Here is a 23,583-nt window from a genome sequence, read left to right as displayed (position 1 = left end):
CTCGGCAATTAAGAATAATTTATGTCCCTTTCCTAAGGGAGAATTAATCACATATGCCAGACAGGATCCCTTTATCATTTTGTTAACTAGATAAGAAGCAGAGAGCTCCTTTTATTCGAGCCACCCTAAATATTGCAGTCTTTGCTATATAGCTCTAGGCAGTAGTTATCTTTCATTTTGTACCAAATACATTCTGAGTTCTCAATCTCTCATTTCAAAACAAATGAAAAACAGAAAGAAACTTAAAAGTAGCAGGAACAAACTGTGCTTTCCTTGGCTGTAATCAAATTATTCCTTTTGTCCTGGCATTAGACAGTAGCTGGCAATAAAGAAAACCCCAGGAGCACAATATTCCTGTGATTGCATCAGCATGGAAGATTAAACTTCCATAGCATTCAGGATGTCTCAGCTTTGCCCCCCAAACAAGAGGCTCTTACTGTCATCTCCACCATTTCATAGTGAAATATATTTCTGCAGTGTTAGGGAGAATTTATGAGTAGCTCAAAGCTTCCTGTCTGAACATACTTTCTCCCAGAAGCAAAGGAAAGGCAGGAAAAAAAAAAAAATCCAACCCTGAAAATCAAAATAGATCTTCTTTGTTTAGTTTTATTTAAGAAAATTTTATACCTTTGCAAAGCCCATATTGCCTGTGTAGGTTTCTAACTAGAACAAACAGAACCCTTCAAAAAATTCCTAGTAAAGCAAAACTTTCATAGAATCACAATTTATTCTCTCAGAAGAGATGAGTCATTGTAATTTGGGTATCATGATTCACTCCTGCGCATAACCAGAACACTGGAACAATGTTAATTACTCCAGCCTCATTTTCACTACAAAAGTCACTTCCAACCCCATCAGTTTTCAGTTCAAAAGAACATACCAAGTTTGGTAAAGAAACTTGAGGATCATTTTCTCTCTGCTTTGATCTAATTTTTTTAAAAAAAGACTTTAAGTTTTCAGATGATAGATTATATTCTTGAAAGCTGGAACGCAGATGCAGCATCTCACAATTCTACCAGGAACAGAAGAAATCTGGAATTGGAATGGAAGATGAGGTTGCTGTGGGCAGAGAGGGAGAGGGGGTTTGTATTAACTTAGCTTCCTAGGCCCACTGTGGTGGCTACACTTGTAACCTTAGCACTTTGGGAGGCCCAGGAGGAAGGATCACTTGAGGCCAAGAGTTTGAAACCAGCCTCGGCAACATAGTGAGAGCCTGTCTCTACAAAAATTTTGAAAAACAAAAAAAGTGGCCTGGTGCGGTGGCTCACACCTGTAATCCCAGCACTTTGGGAGACCGAGGCTGGCAGATCACGAGGTCAGGCATTCAAGACCAGTCTGGCCAACATGGTGAAACCCCATCTCTACTAAAAATACAAGAAAAATTAGCCAGGAGTGGTGGCAGGCCCCTGTAATCCCAGCTACTCGGGAGGCTCCAGCCTGGGTGACAGAGCGAGGCTCCATCTCAAAAAAAAAAAAAAAAAAAGAGAAAAAGAAAAAGTTTCATAGGCAGACCAATGACTATGGAGCATCACAGTCTAGGAATGCAAGGTGAAAACCTTTTTATTTCCACACAGAGGTCAAATATTATTTATATATGCATACCAGGAAATTACTATAGCTGACGTTTCACAAATCAGGGCACCTGGTTCCCTATGAGAGACCCCAAGTGTTCCCTGATTCAAGAATTTATGAGACAGTGGGCTCCCAAAGAGGCAGTCAGTCACCTACTCAGTGTATAGCAGTGCCAAAAGACCTCTCTATCCCCAGTGTGCCCCACTCTGCTGACCTTGAGACCCTCCCCATAATGTTGAAATTATCCACGTTTAAATTACTTATAGGTAATTAGAAAAAAAAAAAACCAGGTAACCCAAGGTGATGGTGTATTTCTGTAAGACCCATGATAAAGCTGTTGATAATTTTCTGGCCCCTACGGTACTGTCTTTTTTTTTTTTTTTTTTTTTTTTTTCTGACTTCTTAGGTTGCTAAAGACTCCTTGAGAACTTTATGCAATCGGTTGCTCTTTCCAGAAAAATATACAAATACATGGATGTTAGTGTGTAAATTCAGATGGATCACAAATCTCCTGAAGTCCACCCATGAAAACTACCCATCTCTTTGCCCCTCAATTCTGAATATCTTCCCAACAGCTCACTCTCACCTCCTGTACAAGTCTCACCTCCTCCATGATGTCTTCCATGGTTTCCCTCATCTGGACACTTGCAGTTCATCTGAGCACCATCTTCACTGCTCTTTCGCGCTATTGCAGAAAGTGAGTTTTCTTTTCATTCACTGGTGTCTTGGCTTCCTGAATAATGATATGCTCCTCGAAAGCACGCATGTTGTGTTCTTGAACTTTATATCTCCATAGCACTGGGGAGGAAAGAAGGAATTCTGCTACGCCTAATACCCAACACACACTTTCCCTTTTCCAATGTACATTTCTTTCCTTTTCTTTTTTCTTTTTTTTTTTTTTTTTGAGAAGCAGTCTCGTTCTGTCACCCAGGCTGGAGTGCAGTGGTGCGATCTCAGCTCAATGCAACCTCCGCCTCCCGGGTTCAAGGGATCCTCCTGCCTCAGCCTCCCAAGTAGCTGGGACTGCAGGCGCCCGCCACCATGCCCGGCTAATTTTTTGTATTTTTAGTAGAGACGGGGTTTCACCGTGTTAGCCAGGCTGGTCTTGATCTCCTGACCTCGTGATCCGCCCGCCTTGGCCTCCCAAAGTGCTGGGATTACAGGCATGAGTCACCACGCCCGGCCTCCAAAGTACATTTCTAATAAATGCAACAGTTTCATAAACAACGTATTTATTGCAACAATATCACAACATGTTGCAAGAGCTTCAGAAATAGTGATTATTTATTGTGACAGTGTTGCAACATTTGTGACAGCTTCAGAAATAGTGGCATTTATTGCAATAAAGTGCAACATTTTAGAAAGTTGCAGCTGATACATGTTTCCTCCTCCCACTCTAAACAGAGACTTCCAACACAGAGGGAACTTGGAGAGTGCTGGGGGATACTCAGCAGAATGGAAGCCTAACCGTTTCCAGGGAAACAATCAGTAAAGACATTTCCCTGGAAAGCCTGCGTTGCTAACTGCAGTGCCACCCCTGAGGGCTCCATTCATGATTTAAACACTGGATATGAAAAATAATCAGAGATTTAACCAAGGACACTACCAGTTTAAGCCCTTGTAGAGACACTCCTAATTGGAGCAGTTTCGGTGTGATCCCTCTTTTCTCCTTCACACAGGCCCCAGTGGCTTTAACCTACATTTCTGTAAAATTTGGAGCTTCTACCACACACGCATCAGGGGTCATCTCCCTCAAGCTTTCCTGAGAATGAATTTAAAGTCTGATGATTCTCTCAGTTACTTGCCTCCTTGTCACCATTAGCAGTAAACTTTCACTTTTTCTTTTTTTTTCCCTCATCCTATGATGATGTTACAATTTAGTGGTTACGAGCTTTGGTATCAGACTGACATGATTTTTAACATTACCAGCTGTGTGACCAGGAGAATATGACCTAACCTCTGAAAACCTCAGTTTCCTCATGTGTCAAATGGGAATAATTGTACCAGTTTAAATTTGTTGTAGGGATTAAAAAATGAAACCAGGGCCAGGCGTGGTGGCTCATGCCTGTAATCCCAGCACTTTGGGAGGCCAAGTTGGATGGATCACGAGGTCAGAAATTCGAGACCAGTCTGGCCAACATGGTGAAACCCCGTCTCTACTAAAAATACAAAAATTAGCCAGGCATGGTGGTGGGCACCTGTGATCCCAGCTACTCAGGAAGGAGGCTGAGGCAGGAGAATCACTTGAACCCGGGCGGCAGAGGTTGCAGTGAGCCTACACTCCAGCCTGGGCAACAGAGCAAGATTCTGTCTCAAAACCAAAACCAAAACCAAACCAAACCAAAACAAAACAAAACAAAAAAACCAAGAAACAATGTGCACGAAGTCTACATTAAAATAAAATCATGTATACTGCAATGTATAGCACATAGTAAGTGCTTAAGGAGTGAATAGTCCATCACAGTTTCTAGATCCTTTGCTAGGTTATACTGAGATGATTCTAGAAGCCATCAGATTGTGCTGAAATTTCTCTGTCTTGAGTAGATATGAAACTGACTTGGACTGGGACCAAAGGACTCAAGCAATATCCTACCAGGACCTGCTTCCAAATTCTTCAACTATGGACCATAGCTGTAGGAAATAGTAATTTCTACCACAGTGTTGATGTGTACATTAAATCAGCTTTCAGATAGAAAGTGTCTAGCCTGCTACCTATCACACAGGAAGTACTCAGTACAGGCTAGCGTCCCATCTGCAGCAGTTGTACCAGCCAGGGCATAAGAACAATTACCTTCAGGGAGGCTTCTCTAAGAATGTCTGGACCTGGGTTCTCTTTTATATTTATCCATTTATTTACCATTTCCAGCTTCTTTGTTCCTCCTATAGATCTTCCATCTGGTACCATTTTTCCTTAGTCCTTGGATCTTCACCATTTCTTATAGTGCAGGTCTGCTAGTAATAAATTGTCTCAGATTTCATCTATCAGAACATGTCTTTATTGATCTCTTTTTTCCCCCAAGGATCTTTTCACTGGACACATAATGATGACTTCACTTTTTTTTTCAGCATTGAAAATATGTCTTTCTTTCTTCTTTCTTTTCCTCCCTCCTTCCCTCCTTCCCTCCCTCCCTCCTTCCCTCCACCCCTCCCTTCCTTCCTTCCTTCTTTTGTTTTTGACAAAGTGTCTTACTCTGCTGCCCTGGCTGAAGTGCAGTGGCTTGATCATAGCTCACTGCAGCCTCAACCTTCTAGGCTCAAGTGACCCTCTTGCCTCAGCCTCCCAACTAGCTGGGACTCCAGGCACATGCCACCGGGTCCAACTTGAAAAGATGTCTTTCTGTTGTCTTCCGGACACTTTCTCATAAGAAATCAGTGATCATTGTTATCCTTGGTTCGATGTATGCAGTGTGTCTTCTCTGGCTGCTGTAAGACTTTTTTTTCATCTTCGATTTTTCCGCAATTTGGCTGTAATATGCCTACGAGTAGTTAAAAAAATGTTTATCCTGTTTTATATTTGTCAAACTTCTTGGATCTGTAATATAATCAGTTTTGGGATTTTTTTTTTTCAAAATTGCCGAATCTGACTCTCTTTTCTTTCTGAAGTTTCTAATTATAATTATGTATGTTAGACTATTTGTATTGTTCCATGGTTCCTTGAGTTTGCATTTATTTTTTTTTCAGTCTCTTTTCTCTTGTTTCTTCAGGTTGAATAGTTTCAGCTAATCCATCTTCAAGTTCACTGATTCTTTTTTCTTGCCATCTCTAATAAGCTATTAGATTTTTCATTTTAGTTAATGTACTTTTCAGTTCCAGAATTTTGAGATAGTTATTTTCATTACAGTTTTCATTTCTCTGCTAAGATTTCCTATTTCTTCATTTTTAGACCTTGCTTTTTCTTACATTAAATTTTTTTTTTTTTTTTTTTTTAAGTAATGGGGTCTCACTATGTTTCCCAGGCTGGTCTTGAACTCCTGGGCTCACAAGAGCTTTCTGTCTCAGCCTCTTGGCTAGCTAGGATGCACTGGCATGCACCACTGTGCCAGCTTCTTTCATTCTTTGAACACATTTTTATTCAATTTTTTGATATATTTATCAAAGCTGATATAAAATATTTTTCTGCTCAGTCCAATCTCTGAGCCATCAGGTTGGTTATTATTGACTGCTACTTTCTTGACTACAGAGCATATTTTCTTACTTTCTTGTTTGTCTAGTGATTTTTTTAATTGAATACTAGATTTTGAATAGTATGTTGAAGAAATTCTAAATTCTGTTATCTTCCTCTGAAGAGTGCTAATTATTGTTTAGCAAGCAGTTCAATTACTGGCTGATCACCTTAATCAAGTCATTTCCCAAGTTCCTCTACCTTGATGGGACTTGGCCTTAAAATTCTGTACTCCCCACCCCCCAATTATTTGTCAAGCCTCCGTTTTAGGCTGTGTTACTGCAATTCTGGAATAGGTCTTACTCTAGAACGAGCATGTTTTGACCCTCAGACCAATCCTGCCTACTCTCTATTTTTGAAAATATTGGAAATGAGTCTTGGAACACAGACATGCTATTAATTTGAGTATTTTTTAATGACTGGTTTTGTGTTACAACAGCAGAGTTGAGTAGCTGCAGTACAGACCATATAGTCTGCACGGTGAAAAATATTGAACATATTGCCCTTTACAAAAAGGTTTGCTCACCCCCGCTGTAGAGGTTAGCCCTTATTGCTAAACAAAAGCAGTTCTGGTGTCTTAGCTGGATTTCAGGAGTGTTAATAAAATGTTTTTGAAATCTCTATTCTTTCCAGGTCAGAATTCCAAAGTCTTTGGGCACAATTCTTCCCCCAGCATTGCTAGTATCTTTTCCCCCACAAATATTTGCTAACTTGTGAGTCCCAGGTGGTCTCCTGCTCATCTACAGCCCAGTCCTCAGTCATGGCCTCACAAGGGGTCCTCATATGGGATTAGGGTAGTATTCTCTATCAAGCTACCTCCTTATTGATGCTCCACCCTGCAGATTCAACTATTTCAGCTTTGCTGAACTCTGTTCTCTCTCTGTTCAGCCCAACTCTTGAGCCCTGCTTGGACCTCAGCTCTCTGTGCTACAGTTAGAAAAATCTCTTCCAGCAGAGAGCTGGATGATTTGGGGGTTCACCTTGTAAGTTTTTCTCTCTCAGAAATAACCATCTCTGGCTGTCTGTTGTCCACTGCCAGCCTCAAATATTTTCTCCTGGCTTTCTAGTTGTTTAAAGCTAAAAAACTAGTCCAGTACCAGTTACTGCATCATGACTAGATGTACAAATCCTTAAAGTTCTTTTTAAAGCCTCATCTCCCTCTTGGCAGATGATATCTTTCAGAGTCTGTGGCTCAATTTCTCATTTCTCCTCCAACTCCCAGCTCAATGTGTCTTCTCTTCTTTAAAGAGGCCAGGTTCTCTTAGGAATTTGCTAGTAATTTTCTATTTTCTCTCCCAGGGACATCTGCAGTTCACAGCCCATTTGCAAAAGGAACCAACTAACAGCCCCTGAATGTAATGACTGATGCATCCCTTTCCAACTCTGGTAACTAGCTCTGCCCACTCCCTTTTGTTTCCTAGGATGACTCAGGAAAACGTCCACACACCCTTCATGCCTCTGAGGCTTTAGAATTGTACTTCACAACCACAAATCTTGTTAACCTTAATATGCGTGCACATTTCCATCTGTGGAAGAAGAGTGATTGATCACAGGCTCATGCACAAAATAATCAATCGATAATCCAGTCAATTCTCATCATGACCAAGGAAAGAAGGAAAATAAAGTTTCATTTATTCAGGAACAGTGATGTGCCAAGAATTCTGCTAAGCACTTTTACATACATAATATGGCTTAATTCTTACTGTGACTTTGGAAAGATGATATTATTAATCTTTGTCTTGAATAAATAAAAACCCCGAGGCTTTGAGAGATTAAATAATTTATACTAGCTCACAGCAGTCCATGGTGAAGTCCTAAAGCTGGGTAGGTCTGTGTGACTTCAGAACTCTTTCCCAAACATTGAATGACCTCACCAAAAAGGATAAGCCCTGACACGCAGTTTATAAGGCTACAAGTTTTGTGACTTACTCTTTTAAGTCTGTTCTTGGTTTAAACTGATTTTACTTGCATAAAAATGTTAGGATGGGAAATAGTACATGATATGCTTTTTCCTAAACTGAAATCAGCCTGTCTGGATACAGGAGAAGAAGCCAAGAATGGAAATAGAAGTGTTGTTGGTTTAAGAAGCCAAATTTTCCTCTTCTTTGATCTTAGTATTTATAAGAACATCATCTATCATTGATTAAGCACCTCTGTCCGCCCCTGTGCTAAGCATTGCAGATGCATCTAATTTAAGCCCCTCAGTGAAACTGTGAGGTGGGTGTTATTGCTATGCCCCATTTTTAGAATAAAACAATAAAGTTTGGAAGGTTAAGTAATTTCTAGTAGATGGTAAGCTGCAGAGTCAGGGTCTGACCCAGACTGTAAGATTTCTGTCTGTGCTTTCAACCTCTGTGCTATACTCATTTCTAACTACAAATGCATCTACCCTAAAAAATGTTGATTCCCTAATCTTGGAATTCAAAATAATTCCAAACAATCTTGGCTTCTTCAGCCTCCATGCCCATACTCTTTTATGAGATAGTAGAAGAGCCTTGAAAATAGGATTGGGTTCAAATCCAGATCTTAACACTATAAAAATGAAGAAAATTATTCCTGTTTTGCCAGAGTTGTGAGAGTTAAAAGGGAAAGATGGTCAAATGTCCATTACTTACATGATTGCAGTACTAAGCATGCACCCCAGAGATACAAGTATGGCCTTCTATTTAATTTTATCTGATGGTAGCTGGCAGGGGCAAGTATCTCTGCTCTCAAATAAAATCTTCATGTGTGGTGGAAAAGTCCAAGCTCTTCTCTCAAGAACAAAGATAAGGCAGCCAACCACAGCTGACAGAGTAGCCTTCCCCTACCCAATTCTGTAAATAATACAGCCTGTCGAAGGGATATGCAAAAACCCATGGGAAAACTTTACAGTCCAGTGTCAAAGTCTGATAGGAAAAGCAGAAAAATAAGCTGTTTCCTAGAACAGGAAGAAAAGCTTTAAACAGCTAGAGAGTGAATCTTATTCCAAAGGGCTGTGAGGACAAGTGATTAATCTGGAGCCCTGTTCAATCGACATCAAAAACTGGTGCGCAGCCTCGGGAACCTTGAAGACCAATTAGATCGAAGTGAAAAAGTGGAGAAATTGGGCCAGAGCCGTGGAGATGTGTGGGCTACAGGTTCTCCCCGCTCCCCCAAAACACCAGCCTCCGTTCCAGAGTGGCCCACGCTCTCTTTCCTCCCGGCACCGATCCTTGCATTAAAGGGATCGGGCTAACCTGGAAGGGATGAGAGTTGAGAATACAATGAGAACGGCACAGATCGCCTGTGGATGCCCCAAGACAGCCTTCACCCGTATTCCGCCCAGAAAGGGCAGAGTCACCCTGGTCCCCAAGCCTGGCGGCGGGCGGCGGCGTCCTTAGTAACGAGGGACTGTAACACCCGGGACGAGCCACTTGGGAACTGGCTTCTCCACCTCCCCGACCCCGCGGAACCTCAGCAGTCAGTCCCTGTTCTGCCTTGGGAAGCTGCCTCGGGCAGCTGCCTCCGAAAGAGCAGAAACGCCACAAAGTTCCTTAAAAGCCAAAGCATTCATGGGGAAGAGGTTCAAGGAGGGATGTATGTGTGCGGAGGTGGTGGTGGTGTTGCGGCACTCGGTGTAGACCAGCAGAATTCCGGACTGGGTTGACCGCAGCGTCTTGCACAAAATAGCACACATCTCCCCGGGTGTGGCTGGTGCCTGCGGTAGTAACTAGGGCCTGAACCAGCTCAGTGAAAGGATGAGGAAGGACAGGAGGGGGCCTGAAGAAGAGAAAAGAGAGGAACTGGGAAAGAGCAGAGATGGAGAAATCGCAGACATAGTTTTTTAAACGGGCATTGAAGATACTTTCGGCAAAACGCGGAAGGGGGCACTGGCCTTACACGGGGATGGGGACAGAAGCCCACGGAGTTAAAATACAAAAGCCAGAGCAGCACGGCTGGCACCAGGAGCTCGGGAGCCCCGGGCCCGGAGAAGCCCTTTCCCCACTGGCATCACCATTTCCCAGATTTAAAACAGGGGTTGCTCCGGAGGAGCAAGGCTGAGCCCCCTTTTGAGTCCAGACCCTTTGAATGCGAAGAAGGTTATGTATTGTTTACTCCCAAAATGCGCCCATGCACGAATGCACATCAAGTGGGGCGCATTTTTAGGGGGTTCCTGCCAAGCCCCAACTGGTCGCTCGCCGGGGCTCCCACCCTCTGCCTGCGGGAAGCCCTGGGGGTGCGGGAGCTGGGAAGAGGGCGCTGCGCCCGGGCTAACCCGCCAATCGCGTGGCTGGCTGGGGGCGGCCGTGGCTCAGGCGGGAATGACTCAGCAGCCTCCTGCGGCGGGAACCGGGGAGGGGGAGCCAGGAACCGCCCGAGCCTGAGCTCCCTGGCGCTGGGAGTTTTGGGATGTCATCCTCAGCCCCGATGTCTCCTTTAGCCTAGGAACATCCCTTTTTCTCTATGGCCTGACATACCGCCGGCTCTGGGTGCGGCTTCTCGGGTCATCCACACCACACCCCTGGGTTTGTGCAGGGTCAGGGGACCCTCGCTGACGCACCCCACCCTGTCCCAGTCCGCAGCTCCGGATGACCGGTGGGCAGAAAGTTCAGTGGCCCTTACTGACCGCGGGACTGCCCTTCGCCCCTTTGCAGTGGCCGCTGGCTCGCTGTCCCTCCCTTCCTCCCTCCCTCCCTCCCCCTCTCAGCGCTTTTTTTTTCTCTCGATATTTGCAGCAATATTGAACTTCTGCAGGAGAGAATGAATGGTGCGGCGGCAGCTGCCGCGGAGCGCGCATAGCGGGAGAGTGTAGGTCTCCTGCCACGCGGGGAGGGAGGATGAGTGTAAAACAGATGTCCCGCATTTAGTGTCCATCGAAGAGCGCAGCTATGATGACCCCGACTCTCAGAGCACAAGCTGTAGGCGATGCCCTGGGAGGCCAGTCCGGGCTCTGACACTTGCTTTCTCTGCTTGCGCGCCCTTCCCAAGCCACCAGCAGGGGCGCTGTGGAGCTGTACTGTACCCAGGAGGGGACTTGGCGGCGATTGCTGCGCTGCGTTCTACCAAAGAATGGAGGCTGCCGGGCGTGGCACGGAGCTTTCTTTGCACGCCTGCACCAGTTCAGGGAAGAGGGGACCAGAAAAGTTTTTCCAGAAGAAAGGCCCTGGAGACGTGTAGCTGTTTCTCGTTATTTAGTTGTCGGCTGAAAGTCTTATCAGTCAGCCAGATAATTTAAAATGTTATATATAAATAAGGGCCACTTGCTTCCTTCTAAATTATGCCACTTTCTAGCCCAGCTTGCTTAAATATTTACCCCCAGGGACCACCAAGGATTTATTTGAAGATATCTATCCAGATTCATATTCTCGCTAATTCTTCAACTTGTTTTATTTTTCTTAGGGTGGGGTACCAGGTTCCAAGATTCCCTCTTGTCTTCTAATGCTTTGAATTGCCCCCTTCATTCTATGCCCGGTCAAGAAAGGGTCATTCATTCATTCATTCATTCTCACATGCACCAGGAATTCCCTTTACAACCCATACTTTTAGGGTCTCTTTTAGAATAGAAGTTTGGATCTTTCCTTTTCTGACACCAACGTGGACAGTCTGTGGTTCTATCTTTCTTTTTGTTCCTTTCGGCCTTGAATTAATTGTAGCCTCTTCTTTCCTTTGTCCCTAGGAAGAGGTTGCCTAATGACATAGCAGAACTATAAACTAAATGGGTGTCAGTGACAGTGCAGAGTCTCAGTGCTTAGGAGACTCTTAATGAGATATAACTTCAGCCTCTGGCGAACTCTGCCGATGAGATAATGTCTCTGGCAGGGGAGAAGAGGAATTTGGGCTGTAACCTGTTAATGGCCCAACCAACCTCAGGTCTCTTTGTGGACTCTCCTTGGCACAAGTCTGAGGCAAGTCGATGTCTTTCTCCTGCTGCAGTTCTGATTAACAGATATGCTATTTGAGGAAAACACAGTCAAGCTGCAAATCGGACCCCACCAGAATATATACAGTGTCCGTGTCACAAGCAGGCATGCATGTCATTTACCAATGCTACATGGCCATGACAAAGGTACTGTACACAGGAAGGACCCCTTGCTTCTACGACTCCTCTCATTAGCCTGAAATATGCCTGAAGACCCCACCTGTGGACTGGTACAGCTGTCTCATTTCCCAAGTGGGAAACTGAGACCTGGAGATGCTAAGGGGCTTGTTCAAGCTTAGAATGCAAGGCTCCTAGTTCTCCGTGCTGTGCCTTCGCTTCTGTTCAATGCTTCTGTTTCCTATTATGGTCTGGGATACTCTCTTATTACCTACCTACCTACTTACACACACACACACACACACACCCACCCACACACACCCACCCCTACGCCCCTTTGGGAGGATTGATGCCCTAATGCATTGATATTTCAGTGTGAATTCTTTTAGTATTACAGGTTACTAAGTTAATCATCTGGAAATGCCTCGAGGAAGGAAAGAGTTGCATGGAGAAGTGGGTAGTGAAAAATATTGCCACAGTGCCATCTTTTGCGATCCACTTGGCACATGGGGGCAGTGTAGGGTAGCAGGTAGGCCGAGAGGCAGGAAGGCAAGAGGATATGGGAGACAGCGTCCTGCCTAATGTGCAGTCTGGCTGGAAGACAGACACAGAGCAGTTCTTAGGGTAGGTCTGTGTGCCGCTCAGACAGCGGCTGAGATGTATTGTTCATACAATATGCTGAGATGTATTGTTTATGACCCTTCAGTCATTTTGTCTCCCCTCTTGCCATTGCCCCGTGGAGTGGAGGAGTGGGGGCTCATTAAGCAGTAGGGAGCTTCACATTCGGGAAAACACTCCTAGCTTTCAATTTAAACTGTCCGAGTGTGTGACATTTTAATCCATCTAAAAGCTCTCTTCATAAATGAGCTGGCTGCAGGCTGTCACTTGTCAGTGTTAAGGAGGTGAGCTAAGCTAAGAGGCCTCCTTGTCAGAACAAATGCAATTGTTGCGCCTCGGAGATGTGGAAAGTGGGGGCTGTGCAAGGCAGCTGCAGTGAGCAGGCCAGGAAAATGGCATTTGGGTTTCGAGTCCTGAATTTTAATGCAGACTTTTTCCACAGCAATTTGCCTAGTCCTCACTGTGCTTTTATATTTTTGAAACGAGTCAGAGTTTTATAGGCAATAATGCTAAGCTTCTGTCAACCATCCAGCTTTATGAAATCCAAAAGGGACTAGGAAAGGCATGTGCATAATTTAAGAAATATGGGTTCCCTGACCACTGCTTAGTTTTTCTTTTCTATTAAAATGATCAGCATAAAGCCACCACGCCAATAATTCATAGATGTTTAGCCCATGCTCATCACTTCCTCCAGTCCCGTTGGGTGTTGTAATATCTTCCCTCTGGCTAAAACAATGTATTTGCTCTGGAAAAATATCTTAAATTTTACCCTAATTCTAATAATGCCTAATCATAATTCATTTCTAATGCCTAGGTAAGATTATGGGAGGAGGAAAACATATAAACCAAGTTTAATGTATAATACAGCCAGTAAGGTTGTTCAGATTTGGTTTTGGCTAGAGATGTGGTTAAATATAAAAGCCATTTGATGATTTTGTGTTTTTAAACATAGAATGAGGGGCTCAATGTACTCCATCATGAAAGTTTCCAGAGAAAAGGTTAAGGGATAAAAATTATGTGACACCAGGAGTAGCACACAAAAGAGGAGGGAATATTCAAATAACAAAATTCTTTTTTCTATATACTTCCATTTTTAGTAAAAATGCCAATTTCAAGAAACAAAAGATTTTAATGAAGGATTTTGTATACTCTAACCCTTAATTAAGAGGGAAAATAAAAAGCATTCAAATAAGGTAGAAGTAGGTTTTCTCTTTCCTATTAATTCTTATGCAGCAAATTGCCAATTTGGTTCCAATGCATCTAAAAAATTATACATTTTTATCAGGGCAGTTCAGAGCAAGCTTGTGAAATTCTCAACATTTTTTATTTTTGGAATTCTCTGGCCTCTCTGATCCTGGTTCTTACTTCCTCACATCCTCTTCCTCTTACACAGCCAAACCTTTCCTTAAGAAAGGATCTGATATCCATCACTTAGACTTTAATGGGAACGTGCCTTGAAATAGGAACTCCACCGGGACAGTGACATTTTAAGACATATCTGAATTTGAAATGAAAAAAGCTTGGAGTCTAGAATACAAAGCATTCTGAATCCTAAGAGGAAATGGAGAAGGTATTTGGGAAGCAGCAATTCTTTCCGGAACACGTTGGAAACAATCCCACTGAGGAGCACCTCATGGGAGGCCAGGCAAGTTCGGAAGGGGTGCTCATGGCTGATCACAAGTTCTTACATGGCCCATACACTCCTCCAGCTTGCACAGCTGAATTTGTGTGCTAAAAGCAGGAGCACCAGCATCAGACTGGGGTGAAAGAACCCCCATACTTATCAGTTACTAGTTGTGTGATTTGGGCAAGACTTTCTTTTCCTCTGTGACAGAGTGTTTCTAAGAGTACTGGCCTCACACAGACTAGTGGGAGGATGAAAAGAGATCCTGCCTGCTTAGCACAGGGTCAGGTGTAGGGTTGGCCTTTGATAAATCCTAGTCTTTATTATTTTTCTGTGGCAAGTGACCCGAAACCTAGGAGGGAGGAGACCAGGTTTCCTGCTTGTATTCTGATTTTTGACTGGACTTTATTGTTCTAAGAATTTTCTTCTTCAAAAGTTGTCAAATCATTTGGCAAACATTCCATTCCAGTCTCCCCAGTTCTTGTGCCAGTCACTGGCAATAAATTACACTCTAGGGAATGATCTTAAAATATGCTAAAAAATAAAGACCTTTAATTTTGCCAGGCTAGAATTTAAAGTTTTGTAGTTGCCATTACTTTTATTTACTCTCCCTTAGACAAAAACTCAATACACATTATCGAGCAACTATTTATTGAGGTGCTGCATTGGAAATATTATCTCATTTCAACATCATGGCAGTAATGTACAGTAGGAATTATTGTTGAGATTTATAAATGAGGAAACCAAAGCTTAAAGGGGTGACATGGTTCCTCGTGAAAGATCACACAGTAGTGTACTAGTTAAGACAGGATTTCAACACATAAACATTCTTGAAACTTAAATCTGGATTTTTTTTGGTGGCGGGGGAGGGGTTGGGGGAAATTCTCTTGGAAGACTAGTTGTAAATTTAGAATAATTGAAATTTCCTTAATCTCTTAGTTCTCCAGAATAAAAATGATCTCTTCTATCAGATCTTCAACCAAGCACACAAAAGAAGAGATGGCTGAATCCTGCATTGTATTAAATTGTCCCCAGAGGGTTTAATACAATTACTATATCTGCTGGCTGCTGGAAGCTACCAGCAGGGAGGAATCTAGAAGTGTGCATGCGCACACACAGGCAGGGGAGGGGGGTGTGAATGATTCCACTAAGTACAGAAATAAGAGAGAGGAAGATATTTTTAACAGCTTTCTTCAGGGTGGGAAACTGAGTCAGCTCATTTGAAGACAACAACTTCTAGATGTTAAAGAGCAAAGCAAAAGTAATACAAAATAACATTAGATTCAGTGTGTGTGTGTGTGTGTGTGTGTAAGAGAGAAAGAGAGAGAGGTAAGTAACTGCAGAGATGTATCTTATCTCAGCATGATGCAATTCTTCTGTATGTGAAAGCAGTAAAATAAATGAAAAGGGAAAATACTCACCCATTTAAAAGTTAGTTTTTCATCATAAATATGATGGAGAAACATTTGATTAGAAATTGATAGAATTTAAACTAAAAATCCAAAAGAGAAGAAGAGAAAGGACATACAAACTCAATTTCTAAAAGGAAACTACAATGGCCAAGAAATTAAAAAAAAAAATTATTTAGCTCACTAGTAATCAGATGAACTGTTCAATAAATAGGTTAAAGCAGCAATAATATATGCTATCATATAACGAAGATGTAAATATTCATTATGCTCAACATTAGTGAGGATGGGGGGGAACTAGAAGCCTTTGTACTGTGCTGGAGGGAGTATAAGCCTAAACATTGTTCATAGACACTAAAAAAAATAAGGTCTAGGGATATATCTTAAAGTAATAGTACAATGTGGGACAAACATTTGTGTATAGGGATATTTGTGGTCATATAATTTATATTAATAAGAAACCTGGAATCTATCTGCACAGTCGACATGATGAGACACATTAAATACATTATGATTCATATGAAAGAGTATTAAGCAGCCTTTCAAATGAGTCATGGGATATTTAATTACTTGAAAATATGATTTTAAAGTATAACATCAGATTTAAAAGCAAGATATAATATTACACAGAGCATGATACCAGTGTAGATACAATTTTATATAAACATATACATATGCATTGACAGGTCTGGAAGGAAATATGCCGATATGTTAATAGTGATCTCCTTGGGCAGCAAGATTTAACTTGAATTTTCTACACTAGATGTGAGGCTTTTAAACCAACCCCAAGCCACTGCTTCACTCACCCCCAATCCCCCACAGCCAGTAAATTTAAAAGCATCCAAAGGAATCCATCATGATCACTCACTTAGTTTTTATTAGATATTTGTATTTGTGTGACACTGAAACCAACTTGTGACTCCAGGGCCTTATTTCTGTGTCACAGAAAGCTGGCTGCCTGGTCTTTTGTTGGTTTGTGCCTCAGTGCGATATTTATGTGTTCCAGCGTTTTAATATTGGGGTCTTTAGACAAGAGGGCTGATGAAATCTTCATTTAGTGGGCTTGTTTGGGCATCGTATGTTTTCTTTGTCCTGAGTCTCTTCTGAGAAGAAGTAAACAGCAGTTTCACTTGTAGCACACATCACTGGCTATCTGCAGTCATGAAGTCCTAACTAATATAGTCCTGTGATTAGAGGCACTGAGGTTTTCTTGCCTTCATCCCATTTACTTTGCCCCATAAAATGTCAGAAAATATGGCAGAGTACATGCAATGGAACACCATCTGTACGAAACACATCCATGTAAACATAAAAATCCCGGGTTACATCCTTTGCTGAGAACCACCCTCAGTATTTTCAGCCTAGGAAAAATACTACCTTTGATGGAAAAATGTGAATATAATATCTGTCCCCTCCTTCTTCCCTCACCCTCAGTTTTGATATCATTTAGATGAATGGCAACAGCAGGGGCTCAAATATAATTACTTTATAAATAATGAATAAGGTACTATTATTATTACTTAAAAAAATCCCATTTTGGAATGAGTCTCTTGATAGTAGCTGAAGCTTAATTTAGCCAAATAACTGTTCTGCCTTAGCTAATGTGACCCATTATTTTTAGGCTCAGAAGATTATTTCCAGATGCACTGAGACAATGGCTATCCATCATCCATTTCTGGGGGCCACTTTCTTGGTATGCCAGTGACATATCTGGGTTTATTACCACTTTCCATGGTCACAGTGGTGAAATTAGTTTAGTATTATCCAAGTATCTGTAGGAGACCCTATGTAATTGAATTCAACCCTGTATGCTTTTTGTAGAATTCAAGTTCTAAGTAGCCCCCTGACCCTTTTAAAAAAATACTGTTGATATGATGTTAAGTGAAAATGTCTCACACAGATAGATGCTAGATTAGATAGAGATGATAGATAGATAGTTGATAGATGATAGATCAGATAGATAGATGATGGATTAGATAGATAGAGATGATAGATGTATAGACCCAGCGATGTATATGTTTCTGATTATAATGTTTGTGCATTTTTTAAAAACCTACCAGAATGAACTGTTATTATTTTAGAGTAAAAAATTGTTAAAACTGTAATATTTATTTTCTTCTCTACAGTTCCATGTCTTCTTACAATAGGCATATATAACTTTTATAATCAGAAAAAAAAGAGTTGTTTTAAAAAAAAAAGTCTTTTTGAGGCCTTTGTCCTGGTCTCACAGAATGCATGATGAGACATTTCCACAGTGTCCAGAGGGAAAATGCAATCCTTGGAACTTTATTACCTCCATCCTGTCATCTGTGGCTCACAGTAGGGAAAATGATACTTTGGGTAATTACAGATCACCTATATTTTGATCCCAGGCACTTTGTAAGACTCATTACAATGTGAGCAAGAGCCTCTTCATATATCGTAAATCCAGCCACAGGATGCTTGAGTTTAAACAAATAACAAAGGTTTTACATTTCTCTCAGAAGTGTTATTAGTGTTTACTCTGCAGATAGTCGACCTCTGTGCTGAAAACTCCTAAGTCTCTGCTTCCATATTACCATGGATTCAAAGGCAGAAGCCCTACAAGTAGCTCCCCACCATCCACTAATGTGATTTGCAGCCATAGAGCAGTCACTTGGCTTGAGTTTAAATGCTACATGTTCCTTGGTCTGCATTGATTCTGGTTACCTATAGGGTGAGCACTTTGGGCTTCGGTAGCACTTAGGACCAAACCCAAGTCTCCGAGACCTGGTCCTGGGGATGCCTGGAGTTTCCCTATACCTTTCCTGGCTGCTGTCCATCCCTGGGCACTGGCATTGCCCCCAGTTTTTTTTTAATTTAACTTTTTAAACCTTTTTCCTCCTATATTACTATAGTGCTGACCTCCCCCCAGTTGTGGAGATGAGTCCTTTATTGACATAATAACTCATGGATTCCAGTGAGACCTGCCTTTCCCATGCACTATCACTCTGGCCTTCCAGAACCACATCCCCAGTCTCCTGGGGAATCCTCCCAGTGTTTCCTCCCAGGAAATAATAGAATATCCATACCTGCAAGCCTGTCTGGAACTGGATTCCCTCTGCTATGCCCTCTTGGCCTTGATCTCTGATGCTCAGGGCCTCACTTTGTCCTCATTTTGACTTCCACCCCTGTTGGCATCAACCCCCTGAGAGTGTTCTCTTTCCTTGCAGTCTTAAAAACTTTCTGACACTTCTTCCTAAAAATGGCATCTAGACAGCAGGCCCTGATACCACCTTTTCACTAAAATATCCATTACTTAAAAGGTGAGAATACACCACCTCTAAATCCAGCACAGATGTTCAGCCTAATGTCAGGATCTGGGAGGATGAGGAATCAGAAGCTACAGGAGTCAAGTATTCATGTCGGTCTTGTTCTTTGTGTTGTAACTACATCACACCAATCTGGTTCAACTTTTAGGTAGCAATATTGTGAGCTGTTTTTCAATTGCCATGGACCCCCAGGTTGAAGGTCATATTACCTGAGCATGCCCAGATGAACCAAGTATGCAGCCACTGGTGGAACCTAAGTGCTTAGACGGAGAAGCAGGGACTGAATTAAGAAGCAGACACCATATGGCAGGATCCAGGATCCAATCAGATTGAGCTCTGGTGTCACCTCATGGCAGGAACCAATCAGATCACTCCTCCTAGCATCACCTCATTACAAAATCCAATCAGATCATCACTCATTACCCTATGCTTATAACACCTGCCCCAACCCCCGCTTGGGGAGACACTGCTTTGGGAACTATTCTTACTTGTTACAAGTAATAAAATCCCCTTGCTAAATCCTCCTTGGTTGTGGTCATTGAGTTGATACTGGCCAGGAGACGGAATTCACCTGTTGTGTGGGTAAAATGCTATACTATGAAACCTGCTTCTTGATGTTAAGTGAAAATGTGAATTCTAAATATCAATATTGAAATATGTTTATTCTACAAGAAATAAATGATAAATGTAGTACAATACTATCAAAGACCAACCAAAATATTTTTAACTTGGCAAAAATGTTTCTAAAATTCATCTAGAAGAACAAACACTTGAGACTGATAAAAAAACATTTTGAGGCCGGGTGCGGCGGCTCACACCTGTAATCCCAGCACTTTGGGAGGCCAAGGCAGGCAGATCACCAGATGTCAGGAGTTTGAGATCAGCCTGGCCAACATGGTAAAACCCTGTCTCTACTAAAAATACAAAAATTAGCTGGGTGTGGTGGCAAGTGCCTGTAATCCCAGCTACTCGGGAGACTGAGGCAAGGAGAATTACTTGAACCCAGGAGGCGGAGGTTGCAGTGAGCCGAGATCGTGCCATTGCACTCCAGCATGGGCAACAAAGTGAGACTCTGTCTCAAAAAAAAAAAAAAAAAAAAAAGAAAGCAAAGAAAAGCATTTTGGAAAAGGAAAATAGTGGTGAGGACTTACCATATAAGATTCTAGAGTTACACAAAAGAGAATGAAAATAAAAATATAGACTCTATTGTATCTGATATTTTGGTATAGGATAAAAAATATCAGTTTCAGTCTGTTTAGGACATAATAGACTATTTAATAAATGATGCTGGAGTAATTGGCTAACCATATCTTCCTTCATACATCAAAAACATTTCTAATATATTTTTAAAATTAGTTAGATGAGGCCAGTCACTGTGGCTCATACTTATAATCCCAGCACTTTGGGAGGCCGAGATGGGCGGGTCACCTGAGGTCAGGAGTTAGAGACCAACCTGGCCAACGTGGTGAAACCCCGTCTCTACTAAAAATATAAAAAAATTATCCAGGCATGGTGTTGCATGCCTGTAATCCCAGCCACTCGGGAGGCTGAGGCAGGAGAATTGCTTGAACCCAGGAGGCGGAGATTGCAGTGAGCTAAGATCATGCCACTGCACTCCAGCCTCAGTGACAGAGCAAGACTACATCTCAAAAAAAAAAAAAAAAAAAATTAGATGAAACAAAAAATTCTAGAAGAAAATATAGGTAAACACTATGGGTCATTGAGATGCAGAAGGACTTTCCAAGCTTTAATGCAAAGATTTTTTTTAAAGGAAGAGATGATAGGTTTGAATAAAGCAAAGATTTTAAGCTGTTATAGTCAAAAACCATCTGTCTTAGTCCATTTGTGTTGCTATAAAGGAATACCTGAGGCTGAGTAATTTATAAAGACAAGAGGTTTATTTGGCTCCTGGCTTTCCAGGCTGCTCAAGAAGCACTGTGCCAACATCTGCTTCTGATAAGGAAGTTGATGTGTGCAGAGATCACATGGTGAGACAGGAAGCAAGAGAGAGAGAGAGGAGAGAGCTTCCAGGCTCTCTTTAACCACCAGCACTTGGGGCATTTTCTTGGGAACTATTAGAGTGAGAATGCACTCATTTTTGAAGGCACCAAGCCATTCATGAGTGATCTACATACATGACCCAAACACCTCCCATTAGTCCCCAGATTCAACATTGGGATCAAATTTCATTATGAATTTCGGAGGGTCAAATACCCAAACTAAAGCACCATCTTAAGTAAGGTTGAAAGGCAAACAACAAACAACAAAGATTTGCTGCTCGTCTGATGGACAAAAAGTGGTCAAGTATATTTTTAAAAATGAAATATGAAAATAACTCTAACACATTGTGAAAGGAAACTAAATCTTAGGGCCCCCAAATCACTAAGTTAAAGGGGAAAGGCAAGGGGGGAGTGCTTAGGGCAAACCTGCCTCCATTCTATTCAAAGTCACCCCTCAGCTCACTGAGATAAATGCACATCTGATTGCCTCAAATATGGAGAGGCCAAGCAGAAACTCAGAAGAATGCCACCATTTGTCTCTTATCCACCTATGACCTGGAAGGTCCTTCTCCACTTCAATTCTTTTCCCCTTTGCTTCAAGTTGTCCCGCCTTTCCAGACCAACTAGTGTTCATGTTGCATCTGTTGATTGACGTCTCATGTGTCCCTAGAATGTATAAAACCAAACTGTGCTCTGACCACTTTCTAAATTAACTGAGACCTGTCTCAAACGTTCTGGGTTCACAACATCAATAAGACAAAATGAAGATCTAAATAGAAAATAACAAAGGATAGAAGTAGAATTTCTCAGGCTTTGACTCTGGTTTTGTCTTTTAATTATCAGAGATCAAAAGCAAATAAGAAAGCTAAGCAGGCACTGCCTGAATATTACGATTTGCTAGGTGAGACCGAAAGTCTATGAATCCTAAGACATTAATGTTTTGGTCTCATCATGCATCAAATATTTCTTAAATATCTACTAGATGCCTGGCACTAAGCCAGGCCATATGCATCTGTGGTGAGCAAATAACCATGATCCCTGTCGTTATGAAACATATAGACATTAGGAGAGACTAGCAATAAAAAAGGAAATGAACAAAGTATATAATGGCAAATTTCAGTAACTCTATGCAGGAAACAGGATATGACGAGAGAAAATAACAGGATGAAGAAGAACTTGCCATTGATTGAGCGGTCATCAATGAAATCTTCTCCGAGTAAGTGTAATTTAAGCTGAGAATGGCTTGGGTGGGTGAAGAGTGGAGAAAGGATACCAAATATGATAGAAATGCAGCTGCTTCCCAGGTCTCTGGTATGTCAGTCACTGAGGTGGGGAGAACAGGAGCAGGAAGAGGTCTAGGGTGAGGGGTCAAGACTTAAACTGGGACAGGTGCAGTGGCTCATGCCTGTAATCCCAGTGCTTTAGGAAGCTGAGGTGGGAAGATTGCTTGAAGTCAGGAGGTTGACACCAGCCTGGCAACATAGCAAGACCCCATCTCTATTAAAAATAAAAGTAAAAAATTAGCCAGGCATTTTGCTGCATACCTGTAGTCCCAACTACTTGGGAGGCTGAGGTGGGAGAATTGTTTGAGCCCAAGAGTTTGAGGTTGTGTTGAACTGCGATAGCGCTCCTGCACTTCAGCCAGGGCAACACAGCAAGACCATATATCTTAAAAAAAAATCTCAAACTGTATGTCCTCACCACACACACATGCACAAATGGTAGATATGTGTGGTGATTAATGTGTTAGTTCACTTGATTGAGGCCATGATTTTATAATGTATATGTGTATCAAATCATCACATTGTATCCTTTGAATATGTACAATTGTTATTTGTCAACTATACCTCAGTAAAGCTGGGGAGGAGGGAGAAATTACAGACCAATATCTCTTATGAATATAGCTGCAAAAAAACCCTCAATAAAATACTAACAAACTGAATCCAGTAACATATAAAAGGTACTATGCCATAACCAAGTGGGATTTATCCAAGGAATATAAGGTTATTTTAACATATAAAAATCAATCAGTTAAAACATGTTAATAGGTTAAAGGCAAAAAACCATATGGTTATCTCAATAGACAGAGAAAAGACATTTGACAAAAATCAACACTCATGATAAATGAAAACAAACAAAAAGACAAAAAAAATCCACTCAAGACTTAAACTGTAGAGATATAAGTTTTGGGGAAATTCAATTAAAGATGTAAAGTGGGCTGGGCGCAGTGGCTCATGCCTGTAATCCCAGCACTTTGGGAGGCTGAGGCGGGCGGATCACCACGTCAGGAGATCGAGACCCTCCTGGCTAACACGGTGAAACCCCGTCTCTACTAAAAAATACAAAAAAAAAAAAAAAGCTAGGCAGGTGTGGTGGCGGGCGCCTGTAGTCCCAGCTACTCGGGAGGCTGAGGCAGGAGAATGGCGTGAACCTGGGAGGCGGAGCTTGCAGTGAGCCGAGATTGCACCACTGCACTCCAGCCTGGGTGACAGAGTGAGACTCCATCTAAAACAACAACAACAAAAAAGTAAAGTGATCTTGCACTCAGAAAAGGAATCTGGACAGGACCCATACATTTTGGATTTCTTGCACATGGATATTTTAAACCATGGAGTGGATGAGATTTTCTAGGGAGCCAGTGTGGGGAGAAACAGGAAGCAGGACTGCCTGAAAGGTAGAAAGAAAACCAGGAGTTCAGTTAGACAAGAGGAATGAGTTCAAGAGCTCTATTGTACGGCATGGTGACTGTAGTTAATAACAAGGTATTGTATCCTTGAAAATTGCCAAGAAAGTAGATTTTGGGTATTCTCATCAAAAAAATGATAAGTATATGAGGTAATCTATAGGTTAAATAGCTCTATTTAGCCATTCCACAATGTATACATACATCAATGCAACATGTAATGATAA

This window comes from Pan troglodytes, chromosome 7, assembly GCF_028858775.2.
Source record: "Pan troglodytes isolate AG18354 chromosome 7, NHGRI_mPanTro3-v2.0_pri, whole genome shotgun sequence".
NCBI lineage: Eukaryota > Metazoa > Chordata > Mammalia > Primates > Hominidae > Pan > Pan troglodytes.
The sequence above is the reverse complement of the archived record's forward strand: the minus strand, read 5'-3'. Positions refer to the sequence as shown.